At 42.9% G+C, this 23,632-nt stretch overlaps 1 long non-coding RNA gene across 1 annotated transcript; it reads left to right on the forward strand.

Annotated features, from left to right (window-relative positions):
- Nucleotides 1–1,410: 1,410 nt before the first annotated feature.
- On the forward strand, nt 1,411–20,948 carry LOC109283867 (uncharacterized). Its single transcript, XR_002091175.2, has 2 exons — nt 1,411–2,178; nt 20,626–20,948. It is a non-coding gene; the product is annotated as an uncharacterized LOC109283867 (long non-coding RNA).
- The last annotated feature ends 2,684 nt before the right edge of the window (nt 20,949–23,632 follow it).

Raw genomic sequence — 23,632 nt, forward strand, 5'->3', positions numbered from 1 at the left:
GTTGTCTTCTTCAGCCAAGATTTGTTATCCTCTTCCTTCTCCAAGAAAAACACAAAGCAACTTCAGCTGGCCTTAGCAGTTACAGCATAACCTAGTGGGAAATTCTTGGGATTGGGAGTCACTAATATAAATTCTATTTGTAACACTGTTGTGTAAATGATTATTATTTGCTGTGATTTTCAACAAGGGTGCCAGGGTACCCTAGGGTGCCACTTGAACTTTTCAAGGGTTCCATGAGGTATGAGGAGATAAATGAGGTATTAACAGATAAACAGCTAAACTAAGCAGATATGTGCAGGCTCTAGCTTTTCCCCACTTGGACTATCCTCTACCTTCACTGCCAGGGCCCCTATGCAAGGACGCAAGCACTGTAATCAATGAAATAATTTTTTTAATTGGGTGCCATCCAATTAACAAATGTTATGGAGGGGTGGTTTGAATCCCACACTTGGTTCTCACACTTGCCTAAAGGCTCTAGCTCCATTGTTCTGGGCACTATACTTCAGTGTGGGTGATCAGCTCTAAAAATCCTATAACCAGCACCAGCAGCATAACTTGATGCGGGGCTGGGGGGTGGGGAAGTGGTGTGCGGGGCACCAGTCTCAGGCAGTCACTTAGTGGGGGTGCCAGAATCCTCCCTTAACCCCCAGAGAGTCTGTGTCTCAGCGGCAGCTGGACGCACAGACCCTGTGCTGCTACTGTAGTAGCTACAACTGGGGCAGACAGACCACACCAATGGCAGCAGCAGGTGCTCTGCAGATTTAAATCTGCAGAGCAGGTAAGACTCCCATTTCCCCCTGCTTTCCCTTCTCCACCCTGCTCATTACACCTCTGCTCCAAACCTAAATTATTTAGTCTCTCGGTGCCTATGTTTTTTTGCCATCAGTAACATGGGGGTAGTTAGAGTTAACTAACAAGTTTGTGGAGCCCTACTTAGGATTTTGGAGTTATGTTTTATCAGAAATTGACACTACCCCAGTGCCTCAGCACCATGCGTGGAAAACAGTGATTCATAAGGAAGATTGCTATCCTTTAAATTGTAAATACACCTTCCTTGTTTTGCCTTGCTTGTTGTCTTATCTAAATGACAACCTGCTGTAGCCGGAGCAGGTTGTGATATCATCTGAGATCACAGACTAAGGCAGTATGACTGCAAGCTGTTAATATCTAGATAAGAGTCTTGGAAGACTCAAAAATATTGAATAATGTCTTTGGAGTGTTTAGTCACACAATAGAATGAAACCTCTTTACTGTCTTTGTAAATCAGATCAGCAGAAGTTCTAACAATACAAGGTATTTTCAGACGTAAGAATTAGAAGTCAGAGTAACATGACTATACAAAACAAGGGCAGATCTGAGGAGGTAAAGTCTATGAACTAAATAAGCACACATATTGTTAATATAAAAATTATGATGGGGATTTTCAATGAAAAAGCCTATTGGCTCAAATGAAAAATACCACTCCATAGCAACAAGTTATATTCTATCAGTTCATTCCATTTAGCCTACTCTTCCTCAATGACATGTTAATATGTTAAAGACAGTAATTCCCCACTGATTTTATTTCCCTTAATTCTTGTACTCTCACTACTTTTTGCAAGAGAAATTTTGTGGAAATAGCCTCCAAACTCCCATCACAGTGGTATAGGAAAGTGTCTTGATCGCTAAACTTAAAAAATACCATATTTTAAAATTAATATTTGGGGAAGGAATGTCCTGAGAATAAACTTCTAATGACCTAAGAAAGAAAACATCACAGAACAATGACCCTTTCAAGAGATAGACAGGTTTAATAAATACATATCCTGCTCATCAAAGTCCACCTGTAGTGTTAATAAAATAGAAGCAGGCTGCTAGAAATTACATGTTAAGAATTAGCTCTGCAAAAGGGGACCTTTGTTCCATACAGTGTTGTTTTGCCTTTAACAGCTTTCAACGCTGTTAGTCTGAGGAAGGGAAGAAAGTCACCGTCTCTCTCACTTTGGTTTATTTTGTACATGAGCTGCATACATCACAGATGATCAGCCACTGTGGTATTTGAAACACTGGATATTTTCACATGAGTTTCATCAGACTGGCAAGCTGGGAGAACCAGTGGTGTGAAAGAAAGAAGGCAGATTGGCAATGAAAGAAGTGGCAAATTCTTCATGCAGTGGATATCAGCTCAGAGAACTAGAGGTAAACTAACCCTGTTTATCTTCCATCCTTCATGTAAATACACTAAAGATTTCTTAATTCGTAATGACAATTACATTTCTTAATGACCATCAGGAATACATAACATAGATCCCTAATAAAAATGTGTGTTGCTAATGACCAGAAAGGATATATTCACACTGCGGTATGTTGTATGGGTAATTATAAGGAACATTCTTTGTGGGCTTAACACTCCAGGTCCAATTTGCATTACTATATGCTGGTGATACTCAATGCATCATTAATACTTTTACAGTCTTACTACTGTTTATATAATATTTAGAGGCTACAGACAGAAGAAGACAATATAATCAGTTACATACACTTTTACAGATGTCAGTTCTGTGGCTTATATTGTAGTTTATTTACTCAGTCATTTCACAGACTCTGACATCATTCACAGAATCTGACATACCATGAAGGAAATAACTAAAGTAAATCTGGTATTTATTATCTATAATACACCACTGTAGGTTTAATTCCCTTTCATCTGCATCTCTTAGTACTGTACTTCATTATTCAGGACAGATTTTTGGACCCTATTCTGAGTGGGTTTTTTCTGCACTAAGAGCAAGAAAAAGGCAAAAGCTGCCCAAAGGGAACCACTGAGAATTGTCCTTAAAAGTCATTTCTAGATCAACCACTCCCACATTATGCTTTTGCACATGGAGGAAGTAAGAAGAATGTGCCCAAGGCAATCCTCTCTTACCTTTCCCCACTTCTTTTTCTCACTTCCCCTACCTTTTGGCTTCAACATGAGGCAGCAGGCAGGAGTGCCAGCAAGCAGCAGGTGCAGATAGTGTGGGTCAGGGAGCACAAGATATTCTGGGAACTGTAGTTCTCTAGAGTGGCAGAGGAGTTCTGTACTGCTAGGTGGAAACGCTCACCCCACTTTTTTGCCATCAAAGCCCCTGTCAAGAGGGCAAAAAAAATACTGATTTTGGCAACAAAAAATGGGGCAGTTCTTTCCCTGGCAGCAGCAAACTACTGCCGCTCTACAAAGCTACAATTCCCAGAGCACCTTGCACTCCATGACACACATTGCCTGTGTTGGCTGCTTCCTGCTGCTGAAAAGTACAGGTGGATTGAGGGATGGGAGGGTAAGGCACCTCTTTCCCATTCTTCTGTAATCCCTCCCCTTACGTGGTGCCTGGGGCACATGATTTATTTATCCACCCCGCGTTACAGTACTGACCATATAAGCATGTATAGAGCTGTGAGGATACGTACTTTCCAGGACAAATAAAATCTTTGCCTCTGTTCCCTGCCCATCAACAAAGGCACCTTTTGTGGTGTTTTTTTTTTTGACCAGAAAACTTATCTATTATGAATAATACTGAACCAACCAATTAATGTCATGCAAGCCACTGAATAAATTACCAGGTAGTAACAATTTTTGGTCATTGCCAGTTTGAACTGGATTTACCTAGAGAGAAAAAGATTCTTGTCTTTGATTAATCCTTGGCTCCATCTTACCTGAAATAAGGTTTTTAGTGAAAACTTTGGCAAATAAGAGGGAGATATCCAATAGAGGTCATGGAGGAATACTTTTTATCATAATGATCTACAGGTGAATCTATATGACAGTGTGGTTATATTTGACTAGGCATAGAGGGGCATTCTTAAATATAGCTTGATTTGACTGGGCATAAAGATACTGGAGATTTAAAATAGAATTAAATTGTGTATTGACAATTAAGAGGGACCAAATCTGATGTAAGCAATGAGGGCTAAGTTTTGCCACCCTTACCCACAATGATAAGAACTCAGGTCTATGGCATTTCTATGGAAATGAAGGAAAGCATTCAGAGAGAAAGATCTACTTAGTGTAGCTAAGAGTGGCCATTACAGTTTTGTCACTGGGTTAATGAGCCTTTTCTTCATGACATTTTAATTGGTTTCTCCTTAACGCATTTGGACCTGCACATTCAATCAAGGGATCAAATGAGAAATGAAAGAAACAATGAATTAATTTCCTTTCATTCAACTCAAAGGCCATTATTTATAGCAGGCAATTTTGTCCTTGTCCTTCCAGGCACGTTTCTGGTAAGGTAGGCCCATATGTGGTATGTTGTCATGCTGTGATACTCTTATTACACATAACACTCCCCAGGTACACTTGTTTTTCATTTTGTGCCACTAATATTTTTAGTGAGTACAAGGCAGTTTTTCTTTTTTAAATTAGAGCGTGTTTTAATTAGGGTTCCTGAACAGCCACTCTAATTAAAATGGTTCACTGTCACGTGTATTAAGCCCCCGTACATTTAAAAATGGCCATGGGACGTTTAATCTAAACCCTATTTGATGAGATGATTCTGGAGCTTGCTAATTAGAACCTAGAGAAGATTCAATTAATCAAGTTTGCTCCGATGTATTCTAATTAGAATGCGAATGAGCACGTGTATAGGCATCCTAAGATTTTAGTAGTACAGTCTATGAAAAATGGTTTGCTACTTGCTCCCATTTATCTGTATTTGCCTGTTAAATGAAGGAAAGTAAATACAGACAGTCTGCATTCAAAGTAATGATGACTGGGTTGTTTGACAATTCCACAACACTAAGGTACAGAGTTACAGAAGGAGTTCTTTACATGGCATTTCTCAAGCAAGGCATTTTCAGGTCCTTACAAATATAGATGAAACAACTTAAACATTGAAGATTAAAGATCACCTCTGGGCTTCCATACATTTAGGATCAACCAATTTTTCAGTGTTTTGGTTTCCTGTATTTTGTCTTTTATAGGAGGGGCTGTCAACTGGAGGTATGCATACCCCCAAGGGTACTTGAGAAGGCCCTGGGGGGTACATGCAGGCAGGCAGGGACAGAGCACTGCCACGCACCATCCTGTGCTGCTGCACTTCCACCGCCTGCCTGGCCAGACACGGGGGGGGACAGGGGAAGCTGCTGCCACTCCATGTTTGGCCTCATGTCACAGGCCACCCCCCCAGCGCGCTCCACGTCCAGCCGCTGGGGGTACACTGATCCAAAAAGGTTGAAACCCCCTGTTTTATAGTGCTATACCCTATGCAGGAAACTGTGGTTACCTTTCTAATACAGGAAAATGTTGAATTTCTGAATAATTCATATAATTATTTTCCAGATAATGAAACATCACAGTACAAAGTAGTGAAAACTGTACTTTAATTATTGCACTGTACAGCAAACACTAAAAAACCCCAGGAAATAAATCTATGGTACCATATAATATGTGAAAATCTCAGAGCACTGACAAACAAAACCCATCTGATGGCCTATGGTTTTGTTAATACAAAACCTTGTATTCAATTGACTTTATATATTTTTAAATACTCCAGTTTTGTTAGGCTTATTCCAAGCTTTGAATTTTTTTGAAATAAGAAACAAAAATTGTATTGTCAAATACACAGTAAACACTTTTGACCAGATAACTCGCTGACTTTTACTTCTTGCAACTGTGTTGGCTTTAATGAGTCTTCGCACAGTGCAAGCCCATTCAGAATGTTTCCCATTATATAAAACACATATAGAGTCAGATTAAAAACTTCTGTAAATAATCCAATTTTGGCTTTGTTAAAAATCACTGAAGAGACAGGTGTGATTGGGTATGGCAAAGGGACCAGAAGATGCGGTCAGGCATCCAAGGTGTGTATGGTTAGTGTAGCAGGATCAAGCACCAGAGGTGGTTGAGATGCCCCCCTGGTGGCTGCATGACTCCTGCTCTGCTCTGACTTCCTCCCTTTTTTGCCTTCTTTCCTGCCACACCTTGTTGATATTATTTGATCAGAAGAAAGGGAGGCTGCTGTGAGCCTTTGTCTATTATCAGTTCTTCCTGATCCCATTAATCTTCGTTCTGCCATGAATGCTAGGTGGACCCTCATGACCCATGCCCCTGGGACACCAATCAACTTAAGGGCTAATTTTGTGGCCTTCTTATGCCCCTACAGCCATGCCCATGCCTCACAGATGTTACTCTATATGCCATTCTGTCCCTTGCAGATGGCTTAGTCCTCTTATTTTTAGAGGGTTGCCATCTCAGGTGGCATTATGCAGGGCTGCTCTGGCCGCAGGCACAGCTCATTTGCTCTGCCTGAGCACTGGGCTGGCCCCACTCTTTCAGCTGTCACTGACCTGAGTGACAGCCTCTGATCCCAGCCCCATGCTCAGCCTCTCTGCGGGGGAGGTGAGTGAAGGGGGGTTTCTATCCCCACTGCCACTCTGGCATAGCCTGGCCAGGGGAGCTATGGGGGAAGGAGGCCAGGGTCTCTCTCTCCCAGCAGCCACTGACAAAGTGGCCCCTCTCCCCAGACCTGTCCACCTACCAGCTCACAACTGTCAGCAGTGGCTGGGGGGAGAAGGGGAAGGAAGGGAGCCTCCGCTGCAAGGGCTCTCCCACAGCTTGCTGGCTTGGCAGTTGTGGGGGAGTAGTGAGCCACATCTGTGTGGCATGGGGGCACCCCCCAACAAGTTGCAGTTCCCAGTGCAGCAAAAATCCAGAGCAGCCCCACACTGCATGCTTCTGGCTGCAGCTGCCTGGGGGCAAGAAGGTGAACAGAGCCCCCCTGCCACAAGGGCTACCCCCACAGCTTTCTGGATTTGTGTGCAGGGGAGGAAGGTCAGGCCAGATCTGTGTGGCAGAGGGGCTCTGTTCACTTCCCCCACTGCTTGAATGACCTGGCAGCTCCAGCCAAAATATGCAGAGCAGGGTTGCTATGGCTGTTCACTGCACCAGGAACTGCAGCTGGGAGGGGAAGGAACCCCCCTTCTGTGAGGACCCCCCACAGCTTACTGGCTCAGGGTTCAGAGGGGTGGCCTGGGTCTGTGTGGCATGGGGCTCTCTCCCCTCCCTCCTGCCCCCGGCCCCAGTACTAGCTGTCATTCTCAAGATGTGTGGGTGGGGGAGAGTTGGTGGGGGAGGGAGCCCCCCTGCTGTAGGGACATGGTCTGCCCCCCACAAAACTCCAGCTAGCAAGATATTGGGGGCTCTCACAGCAGGAAGGCTCTGTTTCACTGCCCCCCCCCCGGGCCACTGCTGACAGTTGCCAGCTAGCAGGAAGGCATGGCTAGTAAGGAGCACTCTGGCAGGCAGGCACCAGGTCCCCTCCCCACCCCCCCAAGAGCACATCTCTTCCATTGGAACATGCTGTAGGTCAGGGGTTTTCAACCTTTCTGGATCAGTGTACCCCCAGTGGCCAGACACAGAGCAGGGGTGTGTGTGTGTGTGGGGGGGGTGCAGCCAAACAAAAAGCGGCAACAGCTGCCATGCGCAAGCTTCCCCCATCCCTCACGTCTGGCTGGGCAGGCGGCGCCTGCATAGCTGCATGGGATGGTCCCTGCCTGCCCACACATACCCCCTAGGGTCTTTTCAAGTACCCCCAGGGGTACACGTACCCCCGGTTGACAACCCCTGCTCTAACTTATAGCATTTTAAGTAAAGTGCATAGCTAGAGTGCTTTCCTCCAGGGGCTTTTTGAATGTCTGTACTTAGCCAATGTGACGGGCTAGCTGGTAGTGACTTAGCTCAGGGGTTTTGAAAGGGTAAAAGATGATTGGAGGACTTGGGATTCCCTTTCCTCACCAATCAGGCCTCAGAGACTCACCCTCCATGTCCCCTGACTGGCCCCGTGGGTCACCTGGAGGGGGATAAAAGGGGCAGCGCAGCTGACTCAAGAGAGACCAGTGAGAGAGCACAAGAAAGGAGTCTCAAAGAGCTGGCAAGAGCTGGGCCAGTGGGGCGGGAGCAGTTGCCCCAGAAGACCCTGAAGGAGTGGGACCTGTAGGCAGCAGTGGGACCCTCAGCAGCGCGGCGTGTGGCCGGCAGGAAAGGCTCCCCGCTGGGCTCCAGGATCCCCTAAGAGAGGGTACGGCCAGCAGGAGAGGTTTCCCAGCTCCAGCAAGGATCTGAGCAGTGACCTTAGAGGTTCCCAGCTCTGCTTCCAGCTTCTCCAATAAGAGGTCAGGCAGCTCAATGTGAGGCTGGGGCTCCTGGATGGTCAAGACCCTTAGCAGTTTGGTAGTGTACCAGTACTAGTGGCTGTGTGGTAGAGTTTCTGACCACAGTGTGGGAGATATGAGTTCAAGTCTCAGTTGGGGTGACTTGGGGTAAATGAAGTAGCAAGGAGAAATTCTTGTTGTAGTGGAGAGGGGTCATTGTGTCACTCCTTTCTATCCCCTCTAGGTACCTAGGCCCTAGGTTCCTGTTAATGCATGATAGAGTTATTTAACATTTTGTATTCAGTATTGTTTGTTCTGCTGTTTGTGTTTTACATTTTGGTTAACCCTGTCTTTTGTCAACTGGATGAATATGTCTATGATTGTAAGTGTCTAACCTTTGTTAAATCCCACCCCTCAGGGTGTTGTAGTGTCCCCTATATCCCCTGGTTTATACTGGTTATGTTCCCAGTACTGTTCTCTCATTAAAAGGTATATGGTTAAGTCCCCATTGGTGGTCTGGCTCTGCTGTATAGGGGGAGGCGAGTCCCTACACCTCCCACAGCAGTTGTGCACCTGCTTTGATCCCTTCAATTGGAGAGGGGGTACCTCTTGGAGTACTGCCCAGGTTACACCTGTGTGCCTAAGTAGGAAACCTGATTGACTTTCACTCCAACCTGAAACTGTAGTACTCTTTAATTTAAGAGAGGTTGAATTTCAGCCCCTGTGCAGAAGGCTAGCACCTAAGCCTGCTTAAGACTTTGCTGTAGGACTCAAATAGGACTTAACGGGTGCATAGGTCTTGTGTTGAGGGTCAGTTTCACATCCACAGGGCTTTCTTTAATCCGTTTAAAGTAAGAAGTAATACAGTTGCCTAATAAGAATATTATTACACCTTGTAAACACACTAGGAGAGAATTATGACTGTTTTCACTGTTTAGGCAGAATTTGGCTCAGAAAATATCATCTAATACAAACTCGACTTGTATAAAAGGTATTGTTGCAGAGTGTCTTGCCATAATGAAGGTGTTCATATATATTCCCCTTTCTCAGGAGCCTCTTTTTTTATTTAAATAATTTTCTTTATGCTAAAACATAATGAACACAGGTTTAAACCAAGAAATCATTTTTTTTGTAGTTTGAGAAAATATTCTGTGAGTTAGACTATATAGTCAAAGGGATGGGCATTAAAAAGACTTAACATTTTTTTTTCAGTGCAGTCTCCTTTAAATATGTTGTTCTGAGTTGGGGTTTTCCTTGCATCTTTTTAAAAATCAGCTGGCTTTTACCCCTTGTTCTCCTTTTGAATATTCAAAGGGTTCCAGCAAAGGAGGTACTAAGGTCCTAGATGGATATAACATTTGAAGCACTTGAGATGCCTTTGAAATGCTTCAAAGGGTGAATAGACAGACATACACACCCTTTGAAGCTCCAAAAAAGGCAGAAACATTCCAAAAATAACCCTGTAGGAAACAACTATTTATTTAGAAGCACTTCAAAATGAGGCATTTTCTGTTAACCCACTCTATGAAGTACAGTGGGGCAGACTTGGTCCTCCAGCATCCCAGTATTCCCCATTCCTTCACCTCCACAGAGGGAGCAGGGAGAGTGGGGCAGACTGTCAATGAGTGCTCTCCTGTGCACTTGTCTCCACTCTCCTCTACTCCCTCTGGTAGAACCAGGAGACTGGAGGCCCTGCACCCTGCTCTGCCTGTCCTCATTCGGAGAGAAGGGTGCTCCAAGGGCGTGGAGGTGAAGGGCACAGGAGAGTACTCATAGGCAGCTGGCCCCATTGTTCACTGATAGTCTGCTTTTTCTCACCCCTACCTGGTTGATGGGGGAGGGTGCCAAAGGATGCAGCAGCCCTTCATCAAGCCCTGTGGCTGGAAAGCATGCAACTGCATGTAGCTATGGTGATTTTGAAGCAGCACAGGTGGGTTTTATGTCTGAAGTGCTCTATTTTTGTAGTGCTGCATACTGTTGTGCTTTAATTGTGTTACATCTGTCTCTATCCCAACTGTGAGAAGCAAGGCTATTTTTTTTTGTTTATATCCCAGTTGGGAAGATGTTAGACAAGCTTTTGGGCATAAATTGCCCCTCTTCCAGCACAAGCTTTCAGGCACAAAGTACCCTTCTGACCTGGAGAAGGGCATTTTGTTCCAGAAACTTGTTTCACATCTCTTCTAAGCAGGGGAGTTCCAGAGGGTGCGGCATCATGGTCACATCCCCCTTTGGCTGTGCCATGCTTGAGCATTTGGTGCGGAGTCTGGCTGGAGCTTCTGCTCTCATGGGGCTCCCAAACACAGGGGTGATCATTGTGGCTGCCGTTCATCCCTTCCTTTCTCCGGCTGCTGAATTCATTAGGGATGGGGCGGGAGGGGAAGGGAGAACAGCAGCAGTGCTCATGGACTCCAGAGCCACACAAAAGCAAAATCCTTGCTTTTCACATACTTCTTAGACCATTGCAACACTCCAGCTGTACCCAAACTCTCTGATTATACAGGGGGAGAATGCCCTGATTACACACAGTGTGCTGGCAAAAGTAAAGAAACTGGAAAATACAGAGAAAAAATGGTTTTCTTACTTCTTTTAGCTACATATTCAAAGGAATAATTTCTACAGTAGGTGAAAAAATCCAGACAGAAACATGATTTCAGAGTTGGCTGTGTGAGGGTGTCAGGGGCTGAGACTGCATGAATCAGTTGAAGTTCTCAGAGCCCTTGTATCTGAGGCCTTTGAAACTGTTAAAGCAAGGAGTAGAAAGGCCCTTGGTATCTATTTTGCAGTGCCTGATACAATTTGGAACTTAATGTCAGATATCCTGTGCTGCTTCTCCCCTAGAAAGCTTTTTTGGGCACAGGCTCTCTCCCAAAGGCCACCACTATATTATCTTTGGCTCTCTCTGCAGCTACTCTTCTGCCACTAGAGGCTTTGCCTGAAAAAACACATCCCATTGGCTGGAGAAACAGCTATTCATGCCCTCTGTTGCATACCCCATTATTTGATAGAGCAACACTCAGTACTGATATGAAACTTCAAACCTAGGAAGTAGATTAAACACTATCTCTCACGCCCATCTTTAAGCCATACAGATTCCCCACCTGTGTTATGTCACTGAAACTTTGATTCCCTTCATTTTTCTTTTGTGCAGGCACACAGCATGTATCAAATGTTAAAAGCCCTTTTCAGTGTTTTCAGTTGTAGATAGTTTGCTGGTTATGGATTTGCCAAGGTGAATATGCAGTAGAGGTTAGAATGCAGGATCTTTGTGGTTCCTCAAAATGGAATCTGTCATAGGAAGTCTGTTTTTTATATACATAATACATATGCAGTACTGATTTATTTAGCAACTTCCCAGTTGTACTGCAGTAACATACTCATTTTCTTTTTGTCTTTCTGGGACATCCACATTAAGAAAATACTGACACACCACAGGAGATACACTCTCCAATATGCAGGTGAAATATGTAATATAAGATATTTTGAAGGAATTTATACATAAATATGAGAGGCGAACTCAGGTCTCAAGTTAAGTGATTTCCCCCCTCAAGTTAATTTTCCCCATAAATTCAGAACTCCCCCTAAAGCTCAGGGATGATCTTTAACCAATAGCCATGATCCAAGTGCTTCTCTCCAGATGTGTCCTGTCCCTGTAATGAATTGAACCACAACTCTAGATCCAAGCAGCTCTAACCATTGCAAATACTCTAATCTCAATCCAGAGCCAAACTCTGAGTTTTAGGTTCAGTTGTACCAAAGATGGCCACCCTGCTATTCTCTAACTAACTGCATGTATCTGGAATATTTTTCAATTGTACTGATCACATAAATAAATGATTACCCACTTGCCACGTACAGCATGTCAGTGGCATAGCAAATTAATCTTGTCTTGCTCCTTAGTTGCATTTTGCAGTGCTGATCTGAATGAGAACTGTCACATCTTCCTTCAGTAATATATTCTGTGACCTCTTTTCTCACTTACTGAAGTTGTTCAAGGATAAGAGAACAAAGAAAAGGCTTGGGGTCATTAATAATTTTTACCCAGTCAATGATTCAGAAGAAAAAAACATGAAATAATAATCTGTGCTAATAAGTACAATCATGAAAGTGCCTTGTGATAAGAATCTGTAAATTAATATATTGCTTGCTAGTTCAATGCAGGTTTATGTTTTTTGACAAAATAAAACCCCCAAAGAGAAGGAACACTATTTAGAGTGAAATCAAACTTAAACCACCAGCACAATACATTTGCCCTTTACAGATGTGATTTAAGTTGGGGTCAAATAAAATTATGCTGGAACTGGTGATCCTTAGAGTTGCTTACTGCAAGTGGTAAAATGGAGGTTATATTTGATTTTAGTATAGGTTCTATCATACTGAGATAATTTTTTTTGAAAAATATTAGTTTATGATCTGTATATAGAAGGTAGGGCAGGGTGGCACCTTAGGTGCATCCAGATGAGCACATATATGTGGTAATTAGCAGCACAGCAGGGTTTTTTTGACACTGGGAGATCCTGATCAGCCATTTCTGAAGCTGTCTGTAGCCATACACCTGTGTTTGGTCATGGCTATAAACTGCTTTCTGTGGTAAGATCGAGCAATACTTGCCACTTCTATCTGCACCCACAGTTTCTTTCTTGTGGCTGAAGATTTAAGAAAATATATCTGAATGGCTGCAAGTAAAAAGGCAGAGGGGGCCTTTGCTCTTCATTTGTTTCTGTATAGCAACATGGAAAAATGTATATCTATAATTGAGAGTCAAGGAAAAACTTTTTTTTTCTGTCATAAGCCAACCCTCAGACTTGTGGTAATTAGAACCATGTAGATCTTGCTTCATGAAGAACAGAATAATTTAATATGAAAGCAAATAAATTATATCTCCTGCACATTATTTACTGGTCTTGATCCACATCTTGCATGTTGCATTCTAATGTTTTTGTGCTCTTGTCCAGAGTAATGCTATTATTTAAAATAAATAAAATAATAGCCAAAGTAATGATTTTTAAATGGCAAGTATAATAACAAACATGTAGCTAAGACGGTCTCTTTTCTCTGAGTTGCAGTGCAAACATAATTTAGGTTTATGTTACATGAACAGAGCATGTTATTTTTTGTTTGGTACCATCCCAGCACTTTGCTAATCTATATTCAGGTGGAGCCCTCTTGTGTGTGCTAGAGTTCACTACAACTTTTCTAATTTTCTAATTAAAGCAGATGTTTCAACTCATACTTTAGATTCGTATATTTTAATTCCAGAAGGGACTGTTATAATTATCTGCTCTCTGTTTTTAAAAACAAAAGCCATCGATTTTCATGTGATAATTCCTGCAATAACCCTGTAATTTCTGGTTGACCTAGAGACTACATTTTTCAAAGTTACCCACCCAGTCTTGATTTAAACTAACCTGCTAGTCACCAAGGATCTAGCACACTCCTAATTTTCTTATTCCAGTAATCAGTTACCCTCACTGTAAGAAACATTTGCTTAATTTTCAGTAAGAATTTGTCACAGCAGGGATACTCTTAAACATGATTTGATCACTGCTTCTATTTGCATGTATCAACAGAAATGATCTAGTTAAGCTGCACTGGGGCCATCCAAGACTGATCTTTGTGCTATGCTTGCAGTAAGCTGCTAGGAAGGCCCATGGCACAGCTTCATTGCCACATTTTCAGGTTTAGTGTGTGTGAGCAGAAACAGATGGGTGGGCCACATTTCGAACATCCATGCCAGGATTCATCGGGGATGTGGTGCAGACATACCTAGATGCTGTATTTAGGTCACATAAGAGATCTAGAGCAACTGGAACTACCTTTGGGTTACGAGAAGGTCAGTTTGCAAATAACTGGGCACTTTGCATTGTAGCCTTTAGATCCTGGATCAATATATTACATTAGTAAAATAATAAGTTATTTGAATTTTCATTCTAAAATAGTGGGAATCACCTCTGTAGGGAGACTCTTCACAAGGGTTGCGTGCCATTTAAGTCCTACTTGTAGAACATAGTGGGACTGCTGCAGCCTGTCATTTCCTGTAAAACAGTAAATTCTGGGGGGATATTTGGGGAGCCTACTGTTGTTTTCTATGTGTGGGTTATCTATTATTGTAAACCACTCCAAGCCTTTTGGATAAGGCAGGATATACATCTAAAATAAAATAAACAAACTAGGATGGTACCCTATTTTCTTTCTGTACTACTTCTCTCTGGATGTTTTTAGGTAGCTGTGATACACCAATCTGCACACAACAAAAAAAAAATTTAAATCTCCTAAAGGTAGGGTTTTTAAAAGCATGTAAGTGACTTAGGAACAAAAGTTCATTGAAAATCGTGCTTCTGAATTTAGGTACAGAGGTTACACATCATTCAGATTAAGTGATCAGAAATCAAACCAAACCTGTAACCATACAGAAATTTAGAGTGTATGAACTAGCCTAAATATGGCAGAACTGAGTCTAAGATCGTCCTAGATCCATGTGCACTCAAACTTACTTAGATTTGGCTAGTCTGGTGCATAGAACTTATGCTCCAGCACCCCTATCAATTCATGTTAGTTTGCAGTCCGCTGGTATCCCAGGTGCCTTTCTGCCCTCCCACCCAAATACCTCCATCCGCAGGAAGGCACACTAGCTTTGGCAGCTGTTCTGGCTAAGCACCTGGCTGGTCCCAACCCCAAGCTTTCACAGAGCAGAACGAGGAAAGCCTCTGCCCCCAGCACTGCCGCCTGCCTGCAGCCAGCTGTCAGCTGCAGCCAGGCAGCTGGGGAAGGGGGGAAACAGGCTTCTGCTGCATGGGGCTTGGCTGTTGGCTCCACTCTGAAGTCTCTGACAACTTGGGTAGCCTTTTGGGAGGTGTGCAGGACTGCGCCCAACCTGCTGGCTTCAGCCAGTGCAGGCAGCCTGCATGCCCCTTCCCCACCCACCTCAAAGGCAAATGTGTGGGTTTTTTTCTCCCAAACTAACCTATGCTCCTTAGGGAAACCCACGGAAGTTAGCTCCATACCACTTCAGGCTTTTTAAATGTCAATATTTAGCCTAAGTCATTTAGGTGCATTTGAGAAGCAAACCCTTAATCTACAGCATCCAGACTTTGTAGGCATATAAGGAAATGTGGGTTTTTTTTAGAATTATGGGAATATTTAGCTACACATCTCCCCATTGACTTGGTTTGAAGCCATATAGCCATATCTCTTCATGCTTTGAAAATATGGGTTTATTGTTACAATTAGATATGGCATTGCTAGGATCCCATGACAAATGGAGTAGTAACAAATAGAGATAAATCAGTATTGGAGTGGTTTGCCAGCCCCAGTGGTTAGTAAATGGAGCCCTTACAGAATAGACAGTGTAACTCTGAGGTGATACATTGGGGGTATTAACCACTAAAACACATTGATGTCACTCAAAAATCCGGATCTCATAAGAAAAACAAATTCACTAACCAAAGCAATCATAAAATAGAACCACAATTAAATTATAGTGTGGAAATATGCACATTATCTGCAGTTGGAATACAAAGAAAAGCTGTTTTTCTGCAAAACAGATATTTTCAATAGTGGAACCTAAAAGCCATTCTTCCTTGAGGTCCTAAACTCAAGTCAAGGCATACAGCTGCGAGAAGTGCATACATAGGTGTATGTTAAGGAAGCATTTTCCAGCCCAGGGCTGGGGTCCCTGGGGCAGGGGGTGCCAGGTTAATCCTGGGGAGTATCAAGCACAGGAGAAGGTAGTGGAAGTGAGGAAAGTGGCATGAACTCAGACACTGCTTATTTCCTTCCCCCAACTGTAATTACTTTCCTGGAGCTGCTGATAGATCAATTGGTGATTCTTAAAATTCTTTCCTTCCTATTCTTGCTCCAGCCAGGGAAGGGGAAGGGTCAAATGTTCACATTATGAATATAAGTTTTTTGTTCTCTTCCTGTGGCTCTCAACCCCTTCGTAAGGACAAATGTAGTTCAGCCCAGTGATACAATCGGGGAAATCCCACCCCTTCACTCTAAGCAACATGAACTAGAATGAGGGAAGGTAGAGAAGGGACCACAGCTCAAGCATGAGAACAAAAACAAAAATAGGAAGGGTGGGGAGAGAGGAGGGGGAGAAAAAATGACTTGAAAGGGATGAAAAGCAGAGAGTTAGTACGCTTAGCCATGGTGTGAGGCTGATAGGTATGGGAAACATCCATCAGTCTATAAGATCCCACCAAAAAAGAATGGTTGGCAAACACCATCTTGTATTATCCTTCCTCTTCTGCATAACAACTTGTTTCTCCCATCAGTAATTAATGGCAGGGATGCTCCTCTGGGCATGGAGAGAAATTAGACACTATAGCACAGGGGTACTTGTCTATTGTGGAGTGGTGTTCAGAAGGAAAAGGTATTGATATTTTTCAGCTAAAAAGAACAAATTTAAGGGAATTAGGAGTCAGTGCATTCCTGTACTACACAAGATTAAGTCAATGAGATTTATTGACTTAACACCAGCCTATTGGGGCCTAACACCAGCTAAACAATATTCCTTTTGATTTTGAACATGGAGAATATGATGTTTTAAAGGGGAACTTTAATTAATCTGGTTTAGTGTTTTGCTAGGGTTTCCAGATAAGAAAATGAGGTTAAATGACATAACAGTAGGTTCAACACAGTGCCTTGTTTATGATGGCTGTAATATTTTTTTGCCGGCTTAACTTAAATGCTGCAATGTGGATATTTCCAAACAGTTTGACTGCTTATCTGGGATTGGCACAAAAGCATCTGATTGGGCCTGCCAGATTACTCTCACACAGTATTTAACATTTCCATTACTGAAAAAACCACCAGCGGGTTTTCTTCTTCATGCACACTGGTAATCACTCGTGTTCAAACTATAATACCCAGCTTGTTATTTCATCAGGATAAGCCAGACAGAAAGGAAAGGAGGATTATTTAAAAATCTGTCATTATAAATAGTCAATTTTATGTGACACATGTAAAATATAAAATTTTAGCTGTGCCAAAGGCAAAAAATGTGGCTAAGAAGGTACTGCAGCAAAAAAACAAAAACAAAACCAACCCTGCCGTGTGTTTGTTAAAGCCTTATCTCTAGCTCAAAAGGTATTTCTAGATTGTCACTATTTATTTATTCTGTATAATTCAAGTAGGCTATACTGCTTTATTTGTTGGTCATCACCCCAATGAAGTGCTTATGTTTATGGTAGTCAGAGCAGATAAATTCCCAAGGGCCCAAGCTTTCAAATTCCTGCATATTGTTAATACATCCTTGTGCCTTGGCTAACAGCAGGTGTCTGTTATCAAAAATGGATCCCTAAGAAGTACACTAAAAAGAGTTTTCATTTCAAACAACCCAAACTGTAAGCTCTTGGAGTCCACACATATGGAATAGTCCTAATGGCAACTGGTGTAGGCTCAGTACTTTTCTGGGAGCAAGCAGGCATCCCTGAGGGATGGCACTTAATTTTTCCTTTAAAATATTTCTGCATCTTGGAAGTCTCTATCAAGCCTGGAAATTAGTTATGTGTCTGTGGCTTCTGTAAAAAAAATGGCTAGCCCCATTTGTTAGCTGTTTGATCTGATGCCCATTTGTTCCACTCTTTCTCTACAAAACTTTTAGGTGGCAGCAGCAGCATCCTGTGCCACCCTGGGTGACAGGGCAGAAGCACTACTCTCCATTAGGAGTAGTTTAGGCCTAAAAGCCATGTGTCACCTTCTGCTGCCCTCAGTGCTCTCTCAGTGGAGGGAGATAAACAACCTTAGTCTGAGCAACCACTATTTAGCATTACTTATTTCAATAGTGTCTTTAGGCCCCTGCTGAGACTGGGCCCCATTGTACCAGTGACTCTACAAACACAACAGAAAAGATAGTTTCACTTCAGAAGAGCGTACAGTTTGGACAGGATTAAGGAAGTGTTATGATCACAGTTTTGGTGAAAGGGAGATAAGGCACAGAGAAGTAACTTTGATGAAGGTCTTTATCAAGGTCACATGGAAATTCTTTGTCAAAGTTGGGACTTGAACCTATATCTCCTAAGCCCTTGCCCAGGGCAGCAAGATTGTCCATTGGAATTTTTCTGTTGACAGTCTCTCCCATGGTTGTAGGAAAGTGACCCAGAACACCCAATGCAGCCTTGTTTGTCCACATTTTTCAAATTGTCCTTGATGAAAGCCCCTTAAATAGAGTTTGACACTGGAATGAGAAAGATGGGCCCATACATTGGAACGCCAAGTATGAATGCCAATCCCTGCTCCTCACCAAGCTGTAGGAAAGTTGATATGCCCAAGTGAATCCAAATATTATGGCTCAGATCCAAGTCTAGTTAACATGTAAACACTTTTACAGCTGTCCTTCTTTCATACAGAGGGACAAGGGTTTTTTTGCAGTTTTGATAAAAGATGAAACATTTAAATAGCTGGATTTAATCAGTATAGTCCAGAGAAGTGTCCTGCCCAGTGGAGACTCCAGATGTTTCAGGAGTCTAGAAAACCTTCATTCACTTCAGTAATACTTGCTATACAGACATACACTATTGTAGATGATGTAAAATGTATTAGCTCAAACTACTGGAATAATATAATCAAATCCTCTTCTATATTTTTTGTTTCAGCAGTACACATGCAAGTGTACATTAGCAAGTTTTAATACTGATAAAAGGCTGCAGGATCTGCTTCCTTTGCTTCTGATGTTTGGACTCAGAGCAAGAAGACCAAGTCTTACTGTGCCTAGCCAGCACCCTACCTATACTTTTGGTGGCCCCTGGCAAACTTTTAGTATCAGGGCCCCCCTTCACCAGAGATAATGATAAAAATAATAATAAAAATTACCATTTTCAGGGCCCCTTTCTGTCCGGCACCCAGGTGGCTGCCCAGTTCACCCATGCCTGTGTCCAGCCCTGAGCATAGCTGCCGAATTTAGTTACTCAGTTGAATTCAAGAATCATTGTTTTGCGCTGGAAGGCCACAACAGGATATGTAGTGGGACTACTTTTCCAAAAGGTCACATGAAAATTCGGTGTCAAGGTGGGATATTTTTCCTAAAAACTATGGAAGTATGAGACAGTTGCATCGCTGTTTCTGATTGCATTTTAATTTGGTCTGATGTACACATATACTGTATGTGTAGTTATGCTGTTTTATGTAAACAACAGTTAAGAGAAAGCATAATGGTTACTTTTACTAAGTCACTGGTAATTGTAAGCATTTTTTACTCCACTGTAGTTTCTAAACTGCACATTACACAAAGAAAAAAGCCTGTTTCAGTTACCTAATTAATGTATGATGTCATAGGATGGAAATTATGTTATGTTAAAATGTATGCTTAAAAATAAATTAGCTCTGAAAGTGAATTATGCTAAGGGATTAAAGGGTCTATCTCAAGGGAATGCTGCAGAGACTAATTGGTACAGCTGAGTCATTTGAGCAGTTGACAAGTGAAATAAGCACAAACCAAGCTGTTTTCATTGTTGTGACAAATATGCATGCTTTGAGAATGCACTTAACTGTGGAATGTGCTGAAAAAGACACACATATAGGCTGAAATATAAAATATTATCTTTTTTCCCCCCTAAAACGTAGAGTCAGAAGAGGATTCTATGGAGGCTTCTGTCCAGGGCTTCTTGATTCAGAAGCATACAGCTCAGTGACAGAGTAGCTGCTGGGGGCTGTCTGACTAAATTATGTTGCAGAATGTCAGATGGACCAGTGCTGGCAAAATTTAAGCTAAAAATAGGGAATCTGTTATCATTCCTCTGAAAATCTTGCATGAGCAATACAAGACTGTGCAGCTGATGAGGTACACAATTGAAAGTGTGGAAACTCCCTGATTTTAATGGATTGGGCTTTTGGAGAGGAAACTTCAGGCTTCTGTTTCCTCAATCCCCCTTTTATGGATACCGAGCAGGCAATGGCATCTGGAAGAACCATTCATTGTGCAGTTTGGCAACCTTGTAGAATAGTGGAAACAGACAATCGGGCTTCCTAAACTGGCAAAAATTGTGTTGATTTTTCCTGCATCTGTTCCAGAAGCCATTTCAGGCACTACTCATTTTGAGCGTATGGTGACAGTTTGAAGGCAAGGTCTGTGTCAACTTCTAAATTCCATTTTGGGTATAGTTCATACTTCATTTTCCATGTAATGTGTAGTGTGGCTTTGAGAATTGTTTTGGCAGGAACCTGAGAATTTATGGAAAAATTGTATCTGGGACGATGTGATAGAGCAATTAGGGCCATTCACTTTGAATAGCTGAATACCTTAGTGGAACCAGGAGTTTCCCATCAGCAAGGTCATTGACAGACTCAAGGCCACTTTGCTCTAGAACCCAAGGGTGGGAAAGAAGGGTTAAGAAAGAATGGTACTTGGAAATTTCCTAGTGGAAATACTGGGACAGAAAATATGTCAGAGATCTTTTAAAAAATGGTATGTGCTCTGGACCAGTGTTTTTCAAATTTTTTTGGCCATGTACCCCTTTACCTGCAAAATATTGCTCCTTATACCCCGTAGGCCTGATACATTTCTGCATATTCATTTTTTAGGAAGAGGTGTCAACACCAACATCAAATGAGGCACCACCATTACTCACTGCATGTTGACCAATCAGAAGCTCTGCTGCCATTATTAAAACTTAGGTAACTACCCCTGGAGGTATGTCTCCCCCAGTTTGAGAACCATTGCTGTAGGCGAACCAAGGGACTACATTGTCAGAAATAGAAGACCCACCTGGAGCAAGTGGAGGGAGAAGACACTGACCAAACCTGAGAAATCACAAAGAGAAATGAGACTAGAGTGATTATGTCAAGGAATATGTTGTTTTGCGTAGTGTTTATTTTTAAAGTAAAGTGGGTATGTTTGAGATGTTCCTTTGCCGTGTTTCTGTTTTACTGTCACATGATTTTCCTATCCATGAAGATAGGAAAATCAGAGCTCCCAAAGCCAAGCAGACTGGTGAAAATGTGTCTCAGCACCCGGAGGGGAAGCTCTGGCAGGTTAAGGCACTGGCTTCAATGGTTTGGTGGCTATTCTGAATGGTCCTACTGCCCAAGAATGATGTGAGACACAAGATCTACACCTGTAGGTGCAATCTCTCATCTAGGAGACCCAGAACTAGCAACGGTGACTGTCACTACCCAGATCCAGTTGGATAAAGGACTATGTAGAATTTAGCAGCTGCTTCCAATGGGAACAGTCACATTTGGTAAGTGGGACTGAACCAACTTGTGACATGCCCATCTGGGGAAAAGAGAGAGTCAGCAAGTTCCTGCATAATAGCTTCCTACAGTTAAATACGTAGAGCCATCTGCTTCTATATTAATTTAAACAGAATGTATAAGACTATATTTACAAAATCTTCTCATTTGCAATTCTGTTACAGTAAGTATGCAAGTTTCTTCATACAATACCTGTATACTTTTAAACAAATGATCATTCACAGCACTGCATCAGATGCTGTGATCTGTTTCTTCCCAGATGTAAAATCTACCAAAGAGCTTTTGGGTCTATGAACTAAAAGTTACCCAGGAATATCCTATTTCATACAATGCTGTTCTTGGAAATCCTTATCCTGGTCATTCCAGTAAAGTGTAACCAGACAGTGCACATATGTAATTTCATTTGGAATTGAATAGCTTTTTATAACCAAAGAACAGAGTAGGGCAGGAAAATATAAATTAAAAAAAATGCTTTGGGTGCTTCAGAAGTGTTCACTTAGGTTATTCTATACCTATAAAACAGCAGTTCTATTATTTCTCTGGTTGCTCTTAATTCACTTTCTCACCAAACACTAGCATTAGTTGAAAGGCCAAGTAATGAGGATAGGAAGTCTAAAAACCAAACTTGTCAGCAAGGATGTGAAGAGAATTCTTGGGACATCATCTGCTACAGGATTCGTATCACCAAGTACCCCTTATACTCCCACCAGCTACCCAGTATGTAGAATCATGTTTGCAGTCTCCAGATTGGGATACAGACTCAGGGCTTTTGCTGGTCAGCAGCTGGGGTCCAGGAGAGATAATTTTCCTTTTTTCACTTCATGAATGATACTAATGGATAGGGGGGCTGTGGGGACTCTTTCTCTGAAACACTGGGAGGACAGCCCTCCTAAAGGAGGGGCTGGGGCATGCTGTGGCTGGAACTCAGCAAAATAAGAAATCCCTGGCTAAAGGGTCTTGATATTCCACCAGATTTGGGGATCAGGAAGAAATATTTCCTTAGGTCACATTGGCATGGACTGTGCAGTTTTTGCTTTGTCCTTTTCCTACGATCTTTTGAGCATATATTAACCAACTGCCCCCTTGTAATTGCAATGGCAGAGCATTGGCAGTGCCCTTGTCTCCTCCTATACTTAAGGATTGTTCTAGGGCAGGAGTCAGCAACCTATGGCCTGTAGGCCATATCCAGCCTGTGGAGTCTTTTGATCTGGCTTGCAGACATGGGGCTTCAGCCAGAGTTGCTTTCCCTATGTCAGCATGGGGAAAAGCAACGGCAGCAGGCATGGGGGAAAGTGATGGCTTTGGGCACAGGTAAAATTGATGTCAGCAGGTCTTTTCCCTGTGCAGAGAAAATGCCTGTCTCTGCTTTTCTCTGGTGGACACTTTCCCCATGCTGGTGGCAGGGAAAAGCAGCAGCAGCATCTGGGTCCATCCCCACAGCCTGCCTCTTACACAAAATGGGACAATCTGGCCCCCAGCCTTTAAAACCCCCTGTTTTTAAGGCAGTGGGGCCAACCTTTCTGGCAGGTTGGGGGCACAAGTCAGGCAGGTTGGGGCCACAAATCCACCCCACACTCTTCCTGAGTGCCACTTTTTCCCCCTTCTTGTGCCCAATCTGCTGATCTGCATTTTGCTTCCTGCCCTGTGCCCCTTCCCTGATCTCCTGCTCTGCCTTTTGCTTCCTGTCCCATCTGCTGCTGTGCTGTGTTCTTCCTGATCTGCCATGTGCTATGTACAGACAGCTTGCCTGTGCCACTCGTGTGGCAGGTTGATGACCCCCGTTTTAGGGTGTGGTTGATGTTTCTGTGAAAAGTGCTTTTTAGTTGTGTGAGAGGGTCTGAAGTGGTGATTTTGGGGGATTCCTTGAATAAATGGTTGTCAGGGGACTGGCTTTGATGGCTCAAAGATCTCGTCCAGTCTTATCCTCCCATGTTAGCAGCTCATGCTTTGTCATAACTCACAGGTACATAATGTGAGATGCATGAACAGTACGTGCTCTCAGCGACCGGGGGCATGGCTGTGCTGGCGGCAGCGGGAGGGAAGAGGCAGCGATGGGAGCGCAGTGGTGGTAAGCCAAGCTCCTGCAGATGCTGCCAGCACTGTCGGCAGCGTGGGGGGTGGCAACCACCCATAGGTGCCGCCAACAGTGTTGGTGGCGGCCAGTGGCACTCGTGGTGAGATGGACCATTAGCTGAATGTTTCTTTTAGTGCAGTCTTCAGGACTCAAGGGGATCGACCCTGCTCTTGCAAAAAGAAACCTCCTTCTATTCTTCTTTTGTGCTCTAGGATAGGTGATGTGATTTAGCTCTGAGTAAAATCACAAGAGTAAAATCAT

This window comes from Alligator mississippiensis, chromosome 3 (assembly GCF_030867095.1).
Source record: "Alligator mississippiensis isolate rAllMis1 chromosome 3, rAllMis1, whole genome shotgun sequence".
NCBI classification, from domain to species: domain Eukaryota; kingdom Metazoa; phylum Chordata; order Crocodylia; family Alligatoridae; genus Alligator; species Alligator mississippiensis.